General features: G+C 47.9%; 1 long non-coding RNA gene across 1 annotated transcript in view; it reads left to right on the top strand.

Annotated features, from left to right (window-relative positions):
* The first annotated feature begins 5,381 nt into the window (after positions 1-5,381).
* Positions 5,382-22,516, top strand: part of LOC144953380 (uncharacterized) — a 50,371-nt gene continuing 33,236 nt past the window's right edge. The window contains exons 1-2 of the long non-coding RNA XR_013640802.1: positions 5,382-5,532; positions 9,701-9,736. This is a non-coding gene — a long non-coding RNA (uncharacterized LOC144953380). The remainder of the gene's footprint in view (positions 5,533-9,700; positions 9,737-22,516) is intronic.

The raw sequence follows: 22,516 nt of genomic DNA, 5'->3' as shown, positions 1-22,516 counted from the left end.
GCGACACCCACTCGTGCGCCGCTCTACGCAACGCTTTCACGTGGCGAACCGCTGTGTACACAGCACCACACGCGTTCCCACCTCTCAGCGAGATCACACGGAGACACGGTCAGCTATTAAGGATTTATTGTTTGCTACCTTGGACTGGTTGTGGAGTCAGTATGAATCGAAGAGGCTGGCCTATTCTCCTACCCCTGGACCTATTCCCTATTTATCGGCTTCACCTTGCTACTCACGGTTCGAAGTATTCGGCATCCTGTGGCTTTTCCTCTATGCTCGTCTGGACATGTCACGCGGACGTCCGGAGGGCAGAGCTGGGAGCCGACTTGAACGCGGGCCTCTTGAAGAGAAGTGAGATCTCTCTACCTCGCTACGCTCCCTTTTATCCTAATTCCCGGACTCAGGCCAACCCCCCCTTTTCCCACGTACTCTCCGCTCTCCCTCCTACCATGTGTGTGGGGCAGGTGCCGTTCAATCGCTTTCTTATGCATGTGTCGGTGTCCATCACAAAGGCTCGCCGTCAGATGCGCTGCGTGTGCGGCGTGTGTGTGTGGTGCTTATTCTAATTATGCTCCTCCATCACAATGCTTATGCGTGGCGCTCACTCCAACGGCCTGCTGTGGAAGTTAAGTACGGAGCCTCCGCATGTCCCCACCACCTGCCCCATCAATTGCGCACTATGCGCCCGAGTCGTCTCTCTGATTGTTTGCAATTCCAGCTCTATCCTTTAACTTCCCTAACAATGGCACCTACGCACTCGAGCCCGCTTTGGCACGCTAAACTATGCCGCCTCGTCCCTCCTCTGCCTGCCTCGTCGATCCGTGGGGGTGTGTGTGGGGGGATGCGTTTCAACCGCGGTGGCTGAATGCCCTTCGCCGCGACCATACCATCTTAAGGCCGGTCGCAGCGCCGTGGTGCGAAGTAGCGTCGGGGGAGGTCGTCCAATTCCCTGGTCGTCGGAAACCGTGAAAGTTAATCCCGATAAGGGTTTCTCGGATTAAAACCGGTCGGCCAGGTGACCTCCCCTCGGAGCTCTATGGGGGGGAAATGCGTGCGGGTGTGTTCATGTGAGGTGAGGTGAGGGGGACGAGGGGTTGGCTCCGTCGCTTGGTGGTGGCGAGGTCGGGGATGGGGCGCCTGCCGAACGGCTTCGTGGCGGCAGCATCACAATTGCACCGACTCTTTTCTCCATCTTCCTTGCCGGAATGCTTCACCTGACAGGGAGCCGACTCACCAGAGGCATACATATCACGTATAGGACAGACAGGAACATATTCAACATCAAACGTTTCAAAGCCAAGTCGAAAATCTCAATCACAACGGTTGTTGAATTCTAATATGCAGATGGTGCCCAAGTCAGCGCCTGCTCAGAAGCTGACCTTCAGGCCATCGTCAACATATGTACAGAAGCTTACAGCAGGATGGGTCTAACACTCAATACCAGCAAAACAAAGATCGTTTTTAAATCCTTTATATTAAGTTCGCTTGCTTGCTTAGGACCGTGTAAAGCTTTCGGTCGTTTTTTAGCCCACTTCCCGTGATCCAATCGAGCTGAGATTTTGCACACAGACTCGTTGTGCGTGACAATGAGTTTTCGTGAAAAAAAATCAAAAATTTTACACTGTTTAGGCAAAAAAAAGAGATTTTACATTTATTCAAATATAACTCATTCATGGCTTTGGCTGAACGTCACAGTGTAGGAGCCCAGAGCGTGACACCTCCCCAGGCCCTGGCGGAGTAGCGCAGTTGGTAGCGCCCTCACTTCCCATGCCAAAGGTTGCGGGATCGATCCCCGCGTCCTTCACAGGCGAATATATTTTTTTACATGTATTCAAATAGAACTGATTCATGGCTTTGGCTGAACGTCACAGTGTAGGATCCCAGAGCGTGACACCTCCACAGGCCCTGGCGGAGTAGCGCAGTTGGTAGCGCCCTCGCTTCCCATGCCAAAGGTCGCGGGATCGATCCCCGCATCCTTCACAGGCGAATATATTTTTCAATCCTTTATTAAATCCTTTATATTAAGTTCACTTGCTTGCTTGCTTGCGCGCTTACGACCGTGAAAATCTTTCGGTCGTTTTTTAACCCACTTCCCGTGATCCAATCGAGCTGACATTTTGCACACAGACTCGTTGTGCGTGACAATTAATGTTCGTGAAATTTTTTTTCCAAAATTTTACACTTTTTAGGACAAAAATATTATATTTAATTACCAATTGCTTAATGGTGGCATGCAATCATCTGACCCATAGGTGGCAGCCATCTCAAGCCAGAGGACGAGAGGACTCTAGCCGCCACGCATATAAAGGATTTATAGTGAAAAACTTTGTTTTTACGGGTTATACTTGTTTAACAAGCTCTGGGAGCACACCTACCACCCCTTAAAATTATTACCAACAAGGCAATACTATAAAACGTTCCCAGTTTCCCATACTTAGGCAGCCATCTCTCCAGCAATGTCTTAATTTATTATGAAATACACCATCGGATTGCTCGAGCAAGTGCTGCCTTCGGCAAGCTTAAGAACAGGATCTTTGAAGACCACGACATTACCACCAAGACCAACGTGGTTGTTTATAATTCTGTGATCATTCCTATCCTGCTATATACGGTGCAGAAACTAGGGCCGCCTATCACAAACACATCATACCCCTCGAAAAAAGTAATTAACGCTGCCTCAGGTAAATAATACATATCAGCTGGGAAGAGAGACAAACTAACATCATTGTCCTGGAGTGATCCAACTCATCTAATATAGAAGCCACCATCATGAAGCACCAACTCAGATGGACAGGCCGCCTCGTGCGTATGCATGACTCGAGGCTTCCTGAGAAGCTCAGGGATGGATCCCGTGCCCCTGGAGGCCAAAAGAAGCATTTCCATGACAACCTTAAATACACCTCAAGCGAAGCTGCATAGAACCAAACAACTGGGAAATCGATGCCCTTGATAGACCATCATCGAGGACCAAAATCAACAATGGAACTCAACACTTTGAGTTCGAAGAGAGTTGATAGCCGGGAAAAGAGCACGCCGCACAGTACACACACCGGAGGCAAAGTCAACAAGTCCGATCTCCAGGATGAACCATCCCTGCTCCCCACTTCGTCAAGATCTGCAGCCCACGAATCGGCCTGTTCAGCCACCTCCAGATCCGAGGCCAGCCAGGCCCACCTCACAACCCGGACAAGCGACACCTGTGTATTGACATAGAATCAGTCACGTAGCAGCATAGTGCTGGTTGCTGGCAGGGAAGGGGATCTGCAGCTTACAGCAGAGAGGGATCTAAGGGAAAGGTCACGGAAGGGGCACATCGAAAACCCGCTAGTAGGTTTCAGAAGGGGGTGTGGCTGGAGGTGGAGCCAGGCCACGCTGGCAGTATAAGAGGGGTATATTCTTAGCTTTTTTCGGTAATGTCACGTAGGTGCTGTGACTGTTCCACCTGAATACGGAAGCTTGTGTTGCCTCCGAAACGTCCTGATTTTTATTTTATTTTAATTTTACTTTTATTAATTTGTATTTTTTACCTACGTGACTTTACCGAAAAAACCTAAGAATATGAATACTTGCAGTCACAAAAGCTTCAAATCTAGAAAGTATAAGAGGGGCCCTGGGAGGGGAGCTCGGGGCTGTCGTGTGGAGTGGGATTCCCCGTCGCGCTGCTGGAGACTTCGCCGCCATCTCCGTCTTCACCATCTTGGCGTAGCCAGTCAGGCAGTCTACCAGCTGTCCAGGAGTCGGTAGTACTCTGTGATCTGTGTGATTTGTCCACGCGCGGGGGCGCTGTGTCGATGCGTGGAGTTATTATCCGCCATTGCTTGATTTGCGCGCTTGGGCAAAGTGTCCCTAGGCATAGTTAATACATTCTAAATTTCGTTAAGGCTCGCTCCATATTTCGGATTGGGCTATTGTCCATATTTATGCCATCGTTAAAGCATTGATTGAAAGTCTGCATTGGTGACCCCCTACTATTAAGGGAATCGCATGGGAGGGAAAATAGGTCCGAACTCCTTTCTCTTTCCCATATTAATAAAAAAGAACAACCCTCACATGTAGTAGTGTAGTGTCTAGTGTACAGCAGTGCAGTGTATCATGGAGTACATGTAGTGTGTAGTAATATTGAACTTCTTTTGCACCGAACGTAGCCAACCACGCTAATCGGAGATGCGGGGGAAAAACAACAAACTAAACACGACATCAACAACAACAAGCATGTCTAAAAAAGAGAGCTAGGGTGTAGTATACACTGAGAACTAGTAGCAGGTGTGTGAGGGAGCCCTTCCCTCACTCTGGGTTGTGCAACCCCTACAGTGTAGTGTATAGTGTATTGTGTAGTCGTGTAGTAGTATATAGTAGTGTATTGTGTAGTGGTATTTGATCTTAATTATGGAGCTTTCGTGACTGCAGGAATTATTCTTTGGTTCTTTCGGTAAAGTCACGTATAAAGATAAAATAATAAATTAAATAATAGCATACGACGTTTCGATTGCAACACAAGCAATCATCATCAGGTATAATGAAATAGCGACATAAAATCTACCCAGAAAACTATAGACAGACATATAAGCAGACAGATATCACCAAGATACATAGAGCGAGCAACACATGTACAGAGAGGGGTGATCGTCTATGTGGGGTGGCCTTAAATAGACAGAGGGGGGCGGAGGCAGCGAGAGGGAGGGGTTAGAGACAAAATTTACATGTCAATGAGTACGAGGAGACGCGGAGAGACGTACGCAGGCTTAGAGGGAGAAAGAAACACACAAAAATTAAGTAACCTAGCAAAGTATCGAAATGTTATGTAAAACGACACAGAGAGTCGGTCAACACACAATTAACGCATAGCCTGGTCGATTACGTATTTCAAAGATTGCTAAGTTAGAATTTAAGTGTGAAAATTCCAAAGAAAGACAAAAGATAAAAACAAGAGGAACGGAGACACACAGACAGAGCAGAACCTAAGAACGACAAAAAACGAGTGTAGACAGAAAAAATTACACTAAATATACAGGCAGAGAGAGAGAACAAAAAACCCAGAGAGAGAGAGAAAAAAGGTAAACTTGGAACTTCCCCGTAGAAGTGGTTCAATCTTAATTATGGAGCTTTCGTGACTGCTTTCGTGACTGCAACGGAGAGACGGGAGTCTTGGTTGGAGTTGGAGTGATTGGTGCCCGGGAGAGAGGAGCAGCAGTGAGTAGGGATAGATACGATAAGGGTAACAGTGGATAGAGAGAACACAGAGTACGGTAGCAGTGGATAGAGAGAACACAGAGTACGGTAGCAGTGGTAGCAGTGCATTGGAGGAGTACAGAGTAGGGTAGCAGTGGAGTAACGGACCTTGGGAGAGAAGGAGAGAGAGCGAGCGGAATCGCGGAGCGGAGCGAGCGAACGGAGAGACATAGAGTGTCGTTGATGGCGGATGGTGCAACACAGCGAACGGGGAGACACGGAGCGATGATGAGGAGGAGGTGTGAACTCTGAAGCGTGAATAAACGGAACGAGAAAGACAACGGGAGAACGAGTCCTACATATGTAAGTCGGTAGAACTTCTGTGGCACCATGCGTAGCCGACCGCGCTACCCGCAGGTGTGTGAGGGAGCTCTCCCCTCTGTGCAACCCCTACATTGTAGTGTATAGTGTATTGTGAAGTCGTGCAGTGTGTAGTGTGTAGTAGTATTTAGTAGTTTCGTGTGTAGTAGTAGTATATAGTAGTGTATTGTGTAGTAGTATTTAGTAGTGTAGTAGTATATAGTAGTGTAGCATATAGTAGTATATAGTATCTTCTTGGTTCTTTCGGTAAAGTCACGTAGAATGGAAATAATAAAAAAGATATAAATAAAGCATAATAAATTACTTTAGTATGTTTTATTTTTATTATTAATAAATTACTTTATTCTGTTTTATTTTTATTATTTTATTATTTCCATTCTACGTGACTTTACCGAAAGAACCAAGAAGATGAATCCCTGCAGTCACGAAAGCTTTAACTCGAAATTTAGTATATAGTAGTTTAGTAGTATGTAGTAGTAGAATATATAGTCGTGTATAGTGTATATATATGTGAGTATATAGAACTAACCGCTCTGTGCAACTACCTCACACAGAGGAGAAGTCGACCAACTGGTGGAATTTCTGCGCAGGTAAACGATGACCTCACCACGCCTCCACGTGATCGCTTGTGTGGTGACGCTGCGATGATGCTGTTTGATGGTGACGCTCTCTAATGGTGATGGTGTGTGATGGTGATGCAGTAGTGTGTAGTCGTGTATAGTGTAGTATATAGTAGTGTAGTGTGGAATAATGTAGTGCATAGTGCAGTATATTGTGGTGCAGTGTGTTGTAGTGTATAGTAGTGTAGTATATAGTGTAGTAGTGTATAGTAGTGTATTGTACAGTGTAGTATCTAGTAGTGGATAGTAGTGTAGTGTACAGTATAGTAGTGTAAGATATATTAGTGTAGTTTGTAGATGTACAGTGAGGGAAAAATATTTGATCCCCTGCTGATTTTGTACGTTTGCCCACTGACAAATAAATGATCAGTCTATAATTTTAATGGTAGGTTTTATTTGAACAGTGAGAGACAGAATAACAACAAGAAAATCCAGAAAAACGCATGTCAAAAATGTTATAAATTGATTTGCATTTTAATGAGGGAAATACGTATTTGACTCCTCTGCAAAACATGAATTAGTACTTGGTGGCAAACCCCTTGATGGCAATCACAGAGGTCAGACGATGTGAAAAAGGAATAGTGCTTGCTCACCGCGGGGCTTACGGCGTGGTGCCTGGCTATTTTTAAATCCTTTATATTAAGTTCACTTGCTTGCTTGCTTGCGTGCTTGCGTGTTTGCTTGCTTGCTTACGACCGTGCAAATCTTTCGGTCGTTTTTTAACCCACTTCCCGTGATCCAATCGAGCTGACATTTTGCACACAGACTCGTTGTGCGTGACAATTAATTTTCGTGAAAATTTTTTTCAAAAATGTTACACTGTTTAGGGAATTTTTTTAAAATATTTAATTACCAATTGCTTAATGGTGGCAGATAATCATCTGACCCATAGGTGGCAGCCATCTCAAGCCAGAGGACGAGAGGACTCTAGCCGCCACGCATATAAAGGATTTATAGTGAAAAACTTTGTTTTTACGGGTTCATTTTTTTTAAAATCATTTATATAAAGTTCACTTGCTTGCTTGCTTGCGTGCTTACGACCGTGCAAATCTTTCGGTCGTTTTTTAACCCACTTCCCGTGATCCAATCGAGCTGACATTTTGCACACAGACTCGTTGTGCGTGACAATTTATTTTCGTGATAAAAAATTTCCAAAATTTTCCACTTGTTAGGAAAAAAATGTTTTCACTAACACAATCATATATTTTTCCTAAACACAGAAAATTATTCAAGAAAAAAACTAAAATGTACAATATAAACAATCATACAAAAACTGAAAACCTTATAATCCTTATATACGACTTTCCTTATATTTAATTTAAAATACCAATGTGATAAAAATGAAACTCTTACTCAAGAAAAACAGAAATGAATAATAAAATAAAACCGATGCCACGCATATAAAGGATTTATAGTGAAAAACTTTGTTTTTACGGGTTAAAATCTTTTCGTTACATATACCCCACCGTTGGAGAGCCAAGCGCGCGACCACACACAAACCCACAAACCCCGCCACAATTTTTGACTTTTATATAGATGTGTCAACTCACCTTGATAGCAACTTCCTTTGATTTAAAGCTTTCGTGACTACAGGGATTCATATTCTTGGTTATTTCGGTAAACTCACGTAGAAGGGAAATAATAAAATAATATAAATATGAAACAATAAAAATTCTCACGACGTTTCGACTGCAACACAAGCAATCATCATCAGGTGTGAAATCCACAGCAAGAAAATTAGAAAAAAAAAATTATTTAATTTTTGAAATTTTCTTGCTGTGGATTTCACACCTGATGATGATTGCTTGTGTTGCAGTCGAAACGTCGTGAGAATTTTTATTGTTTCATATTTATATTATTTTATTATTTCCCTTCTACGTGACTTTACCGAAAGAACCAAGAATATAGCAACCTCCTTGTTCAATAATCACCTTGCAAATATTACATCAATAATGTTTGTGTGCTGACAACTAATATTTATATTCCTTGCGTCTTTCTCTAAACTCGTGTACATAGAACACTGTTATTTTCATAATCACCTTGCAAATATTCAAATAATTTTGTTTGTGTGCTCACAACTAATATTTTTTAATTAACTTGGTCATTATTAATATACTTATTATTGTGTCAACTCACGTTGATAGAAACCTATTTTTTTATACAGTAATCACCTTGCAAATATTACATTAGTAATGTTTGTGTGCAGACAACTAATATTTATCTTCCTTGATTCTTTCGCTAAACTCACGTACATAGAAACCTGTTACTTTAATAATCACCTTGGAAATATTCCAAAAAAATATGTGTGTGCTCACAACTAATATTTATGATTTAACTTGCCCATTATTAATATTTTTATTATTGTGTCACCTCACGTTGACAGAAACCATATGTTTAAATACTCACCTTGCAAATATTGCAAAAATTATTTTGCTGTGCAGCAAAATAATATTTATATTCCTTACTTCTTTCGCTAAACTCACGCACATAGAAACCTGTTATTTAAATACTCATCTTCAAAATATGCAAATATATTTGTACGTGTGCTCACAACTAATATTTTTTTTATTAACTTGCTCATTATTAATATTTTTATTGTGTCCCCTCACGTTGATAGAAACCTATTTTTTTATTATCACCTTGCAAATATTACATTCATATATTTTTTTGTGCTGACAACTAATATATCGAAATTTACTTGGTCACTATTAATATATTTTTTTTATTGTGTCTAAGTCCTTGTGTGCGTGTGGGTCCATGTGCGTGTCTGCCACCATGTGTGTGTGACTACGTCCGTGTGTGTGTATATCAGTCAATGTGTGATCGAGTCGATGTGTGTGTACATTAGTTGATATATCTGTGTGTCAGTCGATGTGTGTGTGTGTTAGTGAATGTGTGTGCGTGGTGTGTGTGTGTGTACACAACTAATATTTAACTGTTAGGTTATTACATTTTTACGTAATAATGCGTGTCTAAGTCCATGTGTGCGTGTGAATCCATTAGTGTGCGTGTGAGTTGATGTGTGTGTCATTTTATGTGTGTGTGTTAGTCAATGTGTGTGCATGGTCTGTGTGTGTAGATAACTAATTATTTCAAATTTTGTTAGTACATTTTCTAATATTTATGTGTGTGTCTAAGTCCATGTGAGTCGATGTGTGTGTCTGCATCGATGTGTGTGTGTAAGTCAATGTGTCTGTGTGTGTACGTCGATGTGTGTGTGTGAGTCGATGTGTGTGTGAGTCCATGTGTGTTTGTAAGTCCATTTGTGTGTGTGAGTCGCTGTATGTGTGTACGTCGATATGTGTGTGTAACTCCATGTGTGTGTATCTAAAGTAATGTCTGTGTGAGTGAGTCCATATGTGTGTGTGTAAGTCGATATATTTATGTGTGTGGGTCAATGTCCGTAAGTGTGTGTAAGTCGATGTGTGTGTCTGTCTTTTTCGCCCGGGCAACGCCGGGAAATTTCCCCTAGTAGTGTATATATGTGTGAGTAAGTAGAACTAAACTCTCTGTGCAACTCCCCCACACAGAGAAGAAGTCGACCAACTGGTGGAATTTCTGTGCAGGTAAACTTTGACATCAACACGCCTCCACGTGATTGCTTGTGTGGTGATGCTGCGATTACGCTGTGCGATGGTGATAAGTGTGTGATGGTGTAGTGTATAGTGTAGTGTATTGTAGTGTACAGTGTAGTATATAGTTGTGTTGTAGTGTGGTAGTGTATAGTAGTGTAGTAGTATAGTAAATAGTAGTGGAGTAGTATATAGTAGTGTAATGTGTTGTAGTACATCATAATGTAGGAATAAATAGTAGTGTAGTGTGTTATAATAGTATAGTGTCGTGTATTTGTGTAATGGGTTCGAATTAGGTGCACACACACAGCTTGGAGGCAACACTATTTATTAAACGGTAAGTAATATAACACTGTACATGAGGTGGTGACCACCTACCTCAACTCACTAACACTCTGGAACGCGACACAGAGTGGACCAGGCAGGCGACTGGCTGCCTGGTCCAGGACGACGACCCGGGACTTGAGGACCGATGATGTCGTCTTCACTTCGGAGTTTCACAGCCCCGCTCTGCGTTCACACCCCGCTTATATCTGCTCTGGCGTGGCCGGCTCTGCCCAGGCCACGCCTCCCTTCCCAGGCCACGCCTCCCTTCCCCCACCTCACGGGAGGTCTGGGTCCCTCCACCAGGTGACCCCCCAGGCACCCCCTTGGGGGCCCCCAGCCCTCGTACGGGCCGACACAGTAGTGACGTCCTATGTCACTACATTTGTAACGACTCTGACGACGATGTAATGAGAGACACTTTATTGGGACACAGCCACAATACGTGACCCTAGCGCTTCGTGCTTTTGTCTTCAGTTTGTAATTTCCTCCGAATGTCCCCACTCCTCGTGCTCTCCCCTTTTTAAATCCTTTATATTAAGTTCACTCGCTTGCTTGCTTGCGCGCTTACGACCATGCAAATCTTTCGGTCGTTTTTTAACCCACTTCCCGTGATCCAATCGAGCTGACATTTTGCACAGACTCGTTGTGCGTGATAATTTATTTTTGTGAAATTTTTTTTCCAGAACTTTACACTTTTTAGGAAATTTTTTTTATATTTAATTACCAATTGCTTAATGGTGGCAGGCAATTATCTGACCCATAGGTGGCAGTCATCTCAAGCCAGAGGACGAGAGGACTCTAGCCGCCACGCATATAAAGGATTTATAGTGAAAAACTTAGTTTTTACGGGTTAATTTTATTAAATCCTTTATATTAAGTTCACTTGCTTGCTTGCGCGCTTACGACCATGCAAATCTTTCGGTCGTTTTTTAACCCACTTCCCGTGATCCAATCGAGCTGGCATTTTGCACACAGATTCGTTGTGCGTGACAATTTATTTTCGTGAATTTTTTTTCCAAAATTGTACACTTTTTAGGTAAAAATAAATTATATTTAATTACCAATTGCTTAATGGTGGCAGGCAATCATCTGACCCATAGGTGGCAGCCATCTCAAGCCAGAGGACGAGAGCACTCTAGCCGCCACGCATATAAAGGATTTATAGTGAAAAACTTTGTTTTTACGGGTTAATTTTTATACTCCTTGAGCTCCCTTCCTGGAACCTTTTGTCCTAGTTTTTCTCTGAGTCAGTCCCTCTCCTTCCCCTCTAACTGATCCTCTCTTTTTTCCCCTGGTCGATCCTCGTTAAAAACCGTATTCCTCCTATCCCTTCCACGTGATCGCTTCTGTGGTGACTCTGTGATGACGCTGCTTGATGGTTATGCTGTTTAATGGTGATGGTGTGTGATGGTGATGCAGTAGTGTGTAGTGTCGTGTGTAGTACTGTATAGTGTAGTATATAGCAGTGTAGTTTATAGTAGTGTAGTGTGAATAATGTAGTGCAGTGTATAGTAGTGGAGGGTGTTGTAGTGTAGTAGTGTATAGTAGTGTAGTATATAGTGTAGTAGTGTATTGTATAGTGTCGTATCTAGTAGTGGATAGTAGTGTAGTATACATTATAGTAGTGGATGATATGTTAGTTTAGTTTGTATAAGTATATAGTGAATCAGTGTATAGTAGTGTAGTATATAGTAGTAGAGTGTGCAGTGGTGTGTAGTGTGTGGTAGTGTATAGTGTAGCATACAGTAGTGTAGTATATTGTAGTGTAGTGTGTAGTCAAATACAGTTGTGCAGTGTGTAGTGTGTTGTCGTGTGGAGTATAGTCTAGTAGTATAATATTGTAGTGTAGTGTGTAGTAGTATATAGTAGGGTAGTACTATATATGTAGGGGTGTTAGAGAGAGAGCCCGTTATGCATGACAGCTTATGGCAAACAAACACAGTGGGCAGGGCTACGTGAGTGCACGGGGAGGTGCTCTCTACGACGTCCGCGCCAGGCACCCTGGGGGGGCTGATTCGGAGTTATGATCCCCCGGGGCCCCACCCCTCAGCGGGGGGTTGGGTATAAAAGGGGATGTAGCGGAGGGCTCGGGGTTCTTGTGAAGTTAACCAGTGAAGACTGAAGACGTCTTAGCTAGAGCCCTGGACTCCCCTGGTTCGCCGTCCTTATCAGGGCCGAACAGGACCGAGCCAGCGGCATGGTCCCGAGATCCAGAGCCGGTGCTCTTGTCAGCGCTGGTCTGGGACTCAGGGTACCGGGCCCGACTTACCAGTGTCGGGCCAGATAGCCTCCCCTAGCCCGTTAGAGGAGGACTAGGAGGCAGGCTAGGAAGTAGCTAGCGCGTGTATCCCCAGCTAGCCGGGTGAGGGGGCCGACACCCCCTCTAGTGTTGTATGCCACAACCGTGCTGTGTGAATAAACCCGTGTGCCTCCAACTCCGGCGTCCAAGAGTCGTGAACTCTATTACATCTGGTGTCAGAAGTAAAGATCTACGAACATGGACACGCGCCGGACAGCTCGAGTCAGGGTACCGGAGGGGGAGGACACCGTTGCAGTCGGGGAGCCCGGGACGGCTGAAGAAGACACGGAGCAGTCGGGGTCGGATGCGTCCACACCGCAGCAACAGGAGAATGGAGAGCCGTCGACAGAGGGGCTGAGGCAGGCGCACGCTAAGCTGGCGGAGCTGCTGTACGCCGCTGCCACCATGCTGGACCGGATCACACAGCTGGGGGCTGCTGGACCACCACGGGGCGACGGCAGCCGGCGACCACAGCGCCTTCCCGCCATTTCGACGGAGCACCACTTTGAAAATCCCGCCATCGCCGCAGCTGCTGTTGAGGGCGTGGCCGGGTTGAGCATTGAGTCCAACGGCGGGCATACAGTACCTGCCGCGTCATCACCAACGGACGGCACGTCACCACGGGTGTGACCGGCGATGCCATCGGTTGTTCGAGCCGCGGCACAGCCGGGTGGGGGAGACGGGGGAGTGCGACCTTCCGCGGCAGCCGCTGCGTTACATCAGCGGTTACCTCCACTCAAAGAATTTGTGGGCGAGGAAGGCGACTGGGGCGGCTTCCAGCGGCGCTTCCTCGCTCACCAGGAAATGGCGCAGTGGACGGACGCCGAGGCTCTCCGCGCGCTGCCGGCACTCCTCGACAGCGACGCCCTTGCCACTCTAACATCGGCACCGAAGGAGAGGCGCTCCACGCTGCAGACGGCGATGCAGCTGCTGGCTGCGGTCTACGGTCCGCCGTCGGACTGTCGGCAACTCTTTTACGATCGCCAGCGGGGGGCAAAGGAGTCGCCCCTGGCGTACCGCACAAGCCTCCTGGCACTGGCGAAGGCGGCCTTTCCACGGATGGACATCGAAGGTGTCGACGCCATGGTCACGGAAAAGATACTTCTGCTGGCGGACGACTTGGATATCGTCATCGTCGCACAAGACGACGCGGAGATGTGCTCCCTCCAAGCGGCACGACTCCTCCACGCAAACCTGCTCGCGCAACGATGGAAGGCCAGCAAGGCGGCGAGCGGGCGTGCCGTGGCTGCAGCCACCCTCCCGGCGGAAGAGATTTGCGCCATCGACCATCAACGGCAGCAGGGAGTGGGAGTACGGGCGGAGCGGGGCGGTTCGAGCCATATCGACCATCCATCGTCTTCGCCAGCGCTCCCGCGCTGTTACAACTGCAGCATCCGGGGCCATGTCGCCTCGGGGTGCCGCTCTCCTCGGCAGCGGGGGACGACACCTCGACGGGACGCCAGCCCTCTTCCCAAGCTCCGTCATCATAACCCGGCGAGTCGCGGCACCCCTCATGTTTGGCCCACGCACACGCCCGTCACACACTCAAACACCGCAGCGAATGGGGGGTCGATATCGCGCACCATCGCACCAACACGCATCACTCTGGGTACTCATATCGAACCCAGCCAGTGGTCCGTGTTGGCCCATCGTGTTGTAGCCGCATCGTCGGGGTCGTCTGCCGTTGTGGGGCACATCGACGGGGTTGAGGTGCGCATCCTGGTCGATACGGGAGCATCGGCGACCATTATTTCGGAATTGATTTACAATATTCTCCCTGTCCAGAGCCGTCCTTTGATGCCCGTTAACGTGCCATTCTATGCTGCTAATGGGGGCTCACTTGGCATCATTGGACAAATTCGAGCCCAAATTTGTATCGGGGATATTAAATTGTCTGGGCCGATTTTTGTTTCCTCCTCGCTGGCGGTTCCATGCCTGCTGGGGACGGACTTCCTGGCCAAAATGCCGATTACGATATTAATCGACCAGGGATGCATTGAGCTCCCATCGGGCCGACGCATGGCGTTTCTACCATCCCCCGTTGCGAGTCGGACGGCGTTCGCGACGGTGCCGGCGTTCGTAGATAGAACGGTGCGCGTTCCTCCGGGGGCACAAATGTTGATTCCTTTGAAACTTCGGCGGCCTTTCGCTAAGGGCATTGGGGCCCAGGGGGTTCTGCTGGGACCGTCTAGGGCCGGGGTTAGTGGACCTCATTTACTTCCGGCCCAGACCATAGTGAGAGGGGACGGAGACCCCTTCATCGCGGTCCTCAATGTGGGCTCGCAGACAGTGGTGGTCCCACAGGGGACCGTGCTTGCTCACGCAACGCCGGTGCCCTGTGAGGAACCCGTCGCGAATCACGTGAGCGCTGTCCCTGCGCCGCGACCACATTCGGACAGCAATGAAGGGTGGCTCGAGGCGCTTTGTGCGGGATCGACGGACCTGTCAAATTCAGAGCGTCAACAGCTTAAAACACTACTGCGGGAATTTTCCGACGTTTTCAGTCGGGACAAATACGATTTGGGCTGCACTCATCTGCTGCGTCACCATATTGATACGGGTGACAGCGCGCCAATACGCCAGAATCCTTTTCGGTTAAGTCCCGCCGAAAAGAACCATGTCAAATCGCCTGTTGATGACATGTTAGCCGCCGACATCATTTCTCCTTCCACCAGCCCTTGGGGAGCGCCGATCGTCCTAGTTAAGAAACAGGATGGCTCGTTGCGGTTTTGCGTTGATTTTCGGCGCCTTAACAAAATTTCGGTGGCCGACGCATACCCGCTCCCACGGATGGACGAATCGCTTGACGCCTTGGCGGGAGCGCGATTCTTCTCCACATTGGATTTACTTTCGGGATTCTGGCAGCTTCCTCTGGACGATGATTCAAAGCCTAAAACTGCTTTCCGCACACCGCACGGCCTGTTCCAATTCAACCGGTTGCCGATGGGACTCCACTCAGCGCCAGCAACTTTCCAGCGTTTGATGGAATTAGTTTTGGCTGGATTGCAATGGGACTCGTGCTTGATTTATTTGGATGACGTTATCGTCTTTAGTAAAACATTTGACGAACATCTCCAGAGGTTGTGGGCGGTTTTCCAAAAGATGCGGGCTGCTAATTTGAAATTCAAACCCCAAAAATGTCATCTATTACGCGAATCGGTGCGTTATTTGGAACACATCGTGGGACGCTCAGGTATTGCTACCGATCCCGCCAAAACGCAGTGCGTCAGCTCCTGGCCGACTCCCACCTCGGTGGGGGAGGTCAGGAGTTTCATTGGCTTCGCGTCCTATTACCGACGATTTGTCGCGGATTTTGCGACGATTGCGAAACCCCTACACGCTTTAACGTCAAAAGGGGTTCGGTTCCACTGGGGACAGGAGGAGGAGGCTGCTTTCCGCTCCCTTCGGGACGCTCTGGTGAAAGCTCCTCCCTTGGTTTACCCCGATTTTTCGAAGCCCTTTTTGCTTGACACCGATGCGAGCAACACGGGTATTGGGGGCGTGCTTTCCCAGGTGGTTGACGGCGTGGAACGGGTGGTCGCGTACGGTAGTCGGGTGTTGTCTCCTGCGGAGCAGAGATATTGTGTCACCCGTCGGGAACTGTTGGCAATTGTCTATTTTATCCAACAGTATCGCCCATATCTGTACGGTCGGCATTTCACCGTCCGCACAGATCATGCGGCACTACAGTACGCCCTGCGAGTTCAACAGTTGGAGATTCTCCAGGACTTTGATTTTGAAACCACCTACCGTAAGGGCGTTCGCCACACCAATGCGGACGCTCTGTCGCGCATGCCAACCACCTCCGAATGTGCATGCCTCCTGGGGTCTGGACGTTGCAGGCCTCCGGGGGACATATCGGTTCCGGTCTTGGCGGCCGCCGACGACGACGAAACATTGATTACTAATTCGATCGCAAAACAGGGAAAAGATTCCCTGTTGGGGTTGCCCGTCACTGAATGGGGGTGCCTCCAGATGGAGGATAACTCCCTCCTCGGGTGGCGTCGTCGCGTCGGCGGCGCTGGGCGGGGGAGGGGTGATGCCGACGCATGGGAAATGGTGCAAGGTCTGCTGATGCATTGGGACGGGAAATCCCGTCGACACCGGCTGGTGGTCCCTTCTGGGTTGCGGGGCAAGGTGGTGTGGGCCGCTCACGAGCGCCTCCTACACCTGGGGACCCAAAAGACCCTCGCCTTGCTCCAACTTGATTTTTTTTGGCCAGGCATGACGAGGGATGTCGGGGATTTATTGGGGTCATGCCCTCGGTGCGTGCAACGAAAACCGCCAGCACGGGAGTCAAACCCACCCTTGCAATCAATCAAAGTGTCCAGAAAAAACGAGCTTGTCGCGCTGGATATTTTGGGCCCATTCCCCGCCACCCCCAGGGGCAATAGATATCTGTTGACTGGTGTGGAGTATTTTTCGCGCTGGCCTATGGCCTGGCCCCTTGCCAACCAGTCAGCAGCAGCCATCGTGGAGGCCTTTGTTCAGGGATACGTCCTGGACAAAGGTGCTCCGGAGCGGCTGCTGACCGACCAGGGCAAAGATTTTTCCGGCAAACTACTCCAACAAGTCTGTGAGCTCCTGGGCACGAAGAAAATCCGTACCTCCCCGTATCACCGGTAAACTGACGGGATGGTCGAGCGTCTGCATCGCACCATCACGTCAATGTTGTCACAGCAGGTTTCGGACTCACAGACCGATTGGGACCTGCAAATTCAAGGGGTCTTGGCGGCATACCGAATGGCCCCCCATGCAGCTACGGGATTTTCCCCCTTCTACCTCATGTACGGCCGCGAACCTGACCCGCCTGTTCGTGCCCAGCTGCAGATCCCCGCGCCGCAGGGAAAAACTAAATTGGCTGACCATGTAAAATTTAATCTGGCCAAATTAACAGAGGCACGGGATGCTGCCATGCAAAACTCTGACCTCCGTCAGAAAGCGAATGAGCTGCTCAGACTGGGTCGGGCGCACGTGCTGCAGTGGAAGCCGGGGGACAAGGCATGGCTGCACTGTCCCCAGGTGCCACTTGCAACCTCCTCTAAGCTGGTGCGGCCGTGGCGGGGCCCTGTGGAGGTGGTCGAGGTTTTGCGCCCGCAGTGCGTGCGCATCAAATGGAGGAAGCGGCGGTGGTTCGTGCACCCCTCTAGATTAAAACCCTTCATTGCGGTACACATCCCCACTTCACACACGCGTGGCCAAACATGTGGGGGGTCGACCGACTCACTGGGTCCGTCTCCGTCGCTCTCATCAAATGCCTTGCCGGCTGTGCCACCTCCAGGTGCATCAGGAGTGACGGGCTCACGCCCGATCACCCCTCCTGGGGATGCCAAGGGTCACGCGGCGTCGGATGAGGACTCACTCCAAGACGGACAGTTGCCACCTGACGGTCCGCCACCCGGGGTTACCCCGTGTGAGGGGCCCGCTGCAAGGACGCGCGCTAAAATGCGCAGACTGTTGTGAGGCCGGAACATGTGTACATAGGTTGTGTTCTTTGTGTGTTGTGTGAGTGGTGTGTTCCCTGCTCATTGGATGTACACATGTTGGGTTCGCCATGTGTTGTGTGTGTGGTGTGTTCCCTGCTCATTGGATGTACATATGTTGGGTTCGCCATGTGTTGTGTGTGTGGTGGATTCCCTGCAAATTGTATATAGGCTGTTTTTATGGAATTCGTATTTATTCGGGGGGGGTGCGTCGGGTTGTTTCTCTTCTCGCTGCTGCGTTCTTGTTGTGTTCTTGTTGTTGTTCTTGTTATTGTTGAAAAATAGTGAGGCACACGCGCGGTCAGGGGGTAAATGCGCTTTTATTGTAATTTTTTTTGTATGTTGGCAGCCGGGACGGCTGCAAGCTATGCGGGGGGGGGGGGGGGGTGATGTAGGGGTGTTAGAGAGAGAGCCCGTTATGCATGACAGCTTATGGCAAACAAACACAGTGGGCGGGGCTACGTGAGTGCACGGGGAGGTGCTCTCTACGACGTCCGCGCCAGGCACCCCGGGGGGGCTGATTCGGAGTTATGATCCCCCGGGGCCCCACCCCTCAGCGGGGGGTTGGGTATAAAAGGGGATGTAGCGGAGGGCTCGGGGTTCTTGTGAAGCTAACCAGTGAAGACTGAAGACGTCTTAGCTAGAGCCCTGGACTCCCCTGGTTCGCCGTCCTTATCAGGGCCGAACAGGACCGAGCCAGCGGCGTGGTCCCGAGATCCAGAGCCGGTGCTCTTGTCAGCGCTGATCTGGGACTCAGGGTACCGGGCCCGACTTACCAGTGTTGGGCCAGATAGCCTCCCCTAGCCCTTTAGAGGAGGACTAGGAGGCAGGCTAGGAAGTAGCTAGCGCGTGTATCCCCAGCTAGCCGGGTGAGGGGGCCGACACCCCCTCTAGTGTTGTATGCCACAACCGTGCTGTGTGAATAAACCCGTGTGCCTCCAACTCCGGCGTCCAAGAGTCGTGAACTCTATTACATATATATAGTAGTGTAGTAGTGGATAGTATTTTCTAGTGTATACTGTGTACATCTGTGTGTGTGAGTATGTAGAACTAACCTCTCTGTGCAACTCCCCCACACAGAGAAGTCGACCAACTGGTGGATTTTCGGCGCAGGTAAACGATGGCGTCACCACGCCTCCACGTGACCGCTTTTGTGGTGACGCTGTGATGACGCTGCTTGATCGTGATGCTGTGTGATGGTGATGTTGTGATAGTGTATGATAATGGTACTGTAGTGTATAGAGTGGTGTGTAGTAGTGTACTTTTTAGTAGTGTAATATATAGTAGTGTAGTGTATACAGTAGTGTATAGTAGTGTACAGTGTAGTATATAGTTGTGTAGTAGTGTATAGTAGTGGAGTGGTATAGTAAATAGTAGTGGTGTAGTATATAGTAGTGTAGTTTATTGTAAGCTATGTTTGTTTGTTGAAGTACGGAGTTAGCCTGCTAACTTTATTTAAATTGTCTTATGGTTGTTATTGTTCGACTTGCATCCCACTGGGATTTTTGCACACAGCGTTGATATACGGTGCTTTTTTCTGGAAGATTTTACAGTTTTTTTTCTGGATGTTTCTGTTGTGCATCGTCGCTTTAAGATGTTCTTTGTTCATGTTTTAGTTTGTTGCGGTTGCACCCGAGTCAAGAGCCTCATGGCTCACAGGGCTATACCTAATACATGAAACTGAACTGAAATGTAGTAGTATATAGTAGTTTAGTGTGTTCTAATCGTGTATAGTGTAGTATTTATAGTGAGGGAATAAGTATTTGATCCCCTGCTGATTTTGTACGTTTGCCCACTGACAAAGAAATGATCAGTCTATAATTTTAATGGCAGGTTTATTTGAACAGTGAGAGACAGAATAACAACAAAACAATCCAGAAAAACGCATGTCAAAAATGTTATAAATTGATTTGCATTTTAATGAGGGAAATAAGTATTTGACCCCCTCTCAATCAGAAAGATCTATGGCTCCCAGGTGTCTTTTATACAGGTAACGAGCTGAGATTAGGAGCACACTCTTAAAGGGAGTGCTCCTAATCTCAGCTTGTTACCTGTATAAAAGACACCTGTTCACAGAATAAATCAATCAATCAGATTCCAAACTCTCCACCATGTCCAAGACCAAAGAGCTCTCCAAGGATGTCAGGGACAAGATTGTAGACCTACACAAGGCTGGAATGGGCTACAAGACCATCGCCAAGCAGCTTGGTGAGAAGGTGACAACAGTTGGTGCGATTATTCGCAAATGGAAGAAACACAACAGAACTGTCAATCTCCCTCTGCCTGGGGCTCCATGCAAGATCTCACCTCGTGGAGTTGCTTTGATCATGAGAACGGCGAGGAATCAGCCCATAACAACACGGGAGGATCTTGACAATGATCTTAAGGCAGCTGGGACCATAGTCACCAAGAAAACAGTTGGTAACACACTACGCCGTGAAGGACTGAACTCCTGCAGCGCCCGGAAGGTCCCCCTGCTCAAGAAATCACATATACATGCCCGTCTGAAGTTTGCCAATGAACATCTAAATGATTCAGAGGACAACTGGGTGAAAGTGTTGTGGTCAGATGAGACCAAACTGGAGCTCTTTGGCATCAACTCAACTCGCCGTGTTTGGAGGAGGAGTAATGCCGCCTATGACCCCAAGAACACCATCCCACCGTCAAACATGGAGGTGGAAACATCATGCTTTGGGGGTGTTTTTCTGCTAAGGGGACAGGGCAACTTCACTGCATCAAAGGGCCATGTACCGTCAAATCTTTGTTGAGAACCTCCTTCCCTCAGCCAGGGCATTTAAAATGTGTCGTGGATGGGTATTCCAGCATGACAATGACCCAAAACACACGGCCAAGGCAACAAAGGAGTGGCTCAAGAGGAAGCACATTAAGGTCCTGGAGTGGCCTAGCCAGTCCCCAGACCTTAATCCCATAGAAAATCTGTGGAGGGAGCTGAAGGTTCGAGTTGCCAAACGTCAGCCTCGAAACCTTAATGACTTGGAGAAGATCTGCAAAGAGGAGTGGGACAAAATCCCTCCTGAGATGTGTGCAAACCTGGTGGCCAACTACAAGAAACTTCTGACCTCTGTGATTGCAAAAAAGGGTTTTGCCACCAAGTACTAAGTCATGTTTTGCAGAGGGGTCAAATACTTATTTCCCTCATTAAAATGTAAATCAATTTATAACATTTTTGACAATCGTTTTTCTGGATTTTGTTGTTGTTATTCTGTCTCTCACTGTTCAAATACAACTACCATTAAAATTATAGACTGATCATTGCTTTGTCAGTGGGCAAACGTACAAAATCAGCAGGTGATCAAATACTTTTTCACTCACTGTATCTTTTCCTCTCCAGCCCTCTCTACTCCTCTCTTCTGGTCCTGTATTCTCCTCTATTCTCCAATCATCTCTTTTCCTCTCCCCTGCTCTGCAGTCATTTCTGCTCCTTTCCTCTGCTCTCCTCTTCTATCCTCTCATCTCTCCAGGCAATGACAAGTGTTTTGACTTTCCAATTTTCAAGCAAAGGATCAAATGGCCTTTTTGCACTTTTCGTTGACACCGATAAAAGACTGGAATATTGCTTCAAGGTCCAGTCTGTCCAGTTTATCCTGGTACACGTGACACATGGCCACATTATTCAGCTTTCTTTGACTCATCGAAGATCTAAGCCATGTCTTAAGCCTCCTCAGGGCACTAAAACTCCTCTCAGCCTCTACAGAGGAGGCAGGGAGTGGCTAGGCCACTCCAGGACCTTAATGTGCTTCTTCTTGAGCCACTCCTTTGTTGCTTTGGCCGTGTGTTTTTGGGTCATTGTCATGCTGGAATACCCATCCACGACACATTTTCAATTCCCTGGCTGAGGGAAGGAGGTTCTCACCCAAGATTTGACAGTCCATGGCCCCGTCCATCGTCCCTTTGATGCGGTGAAGTTGTCCTGTCCCCTTAGCAGAAAAACACCCCCAAAACATAATGTTTCCACCTCCATGTTTGACGGTGGGGATGGTGTTTTTGGGGTCATAGGCAGCATTCCTCTTCCTCCAAACACGGCGAGTTGAGTTGATGCCAAAGAGCTCCATTTTGGTCTCATCTTACCACAACACTTTCACCCAGTTGTCCTCTGAATCATTCAGATGTTCATTGGCAAACTTCAGACGGGCATGTATATGTGCTTTCTTGAGCAGGGGGACCTTGCGGGTGCTGCAGGATTTCAGTCCTTCACGGCGTAGTGTTTAACCAACTGTTTTCTTGGTGACTATGGTCCCAGCTGCCTTCAGATAATTGACAAGATCCTCCCGTGTAGTTCTGGGCTGATTCCTCACCGTTCTCATGATCATTGCAACTCCACGAGGTGAGATCTTGCATGGAGCCCCAGGCCGAGGGAGATTGACAGTTCTTTTGTGATTCTTCCATTTGCGAATAATCGCATCAACCGTTGTCACCTTCTCACCGAGCTGCTTGGCGCTGGTCTTGTAGCCGATTCCAGTCTTGTGTAGGTCTACAATCTTGTCCCTGACATCCTTGGAGAGCTCTTTGGTCTTGGCCATGGTGGAGAGTTTGGAATGTGATTGATTGCTTCTGTGAACAGGTGTCTTTTATATAGGTAACAAGCTGAGATTAGGAGCACTCCCTTTAAGGGTGTGCTCCTAATCTCAGCTCGTTACCTGTATA

Source organism: Lampetra fluviatilis, chromosome 75, assembly GCF_964198595.1.
Source record: "Lampetra fluviatilis chromosome 75, kcLamFluv1.1, whole genome shotgun sequence".
Lineage (NCBI taxonomy): Eukaryota > Metazoa > Chordata > Hyperoartia > Petromyzontiformes > Petromyzontidae > Lampetra > Lampetra fluviatilis.
Note: the sequence above shows the minus strand (reverse complement) of the source record. Positions and strands in the feature narration are given on the sequence as shown.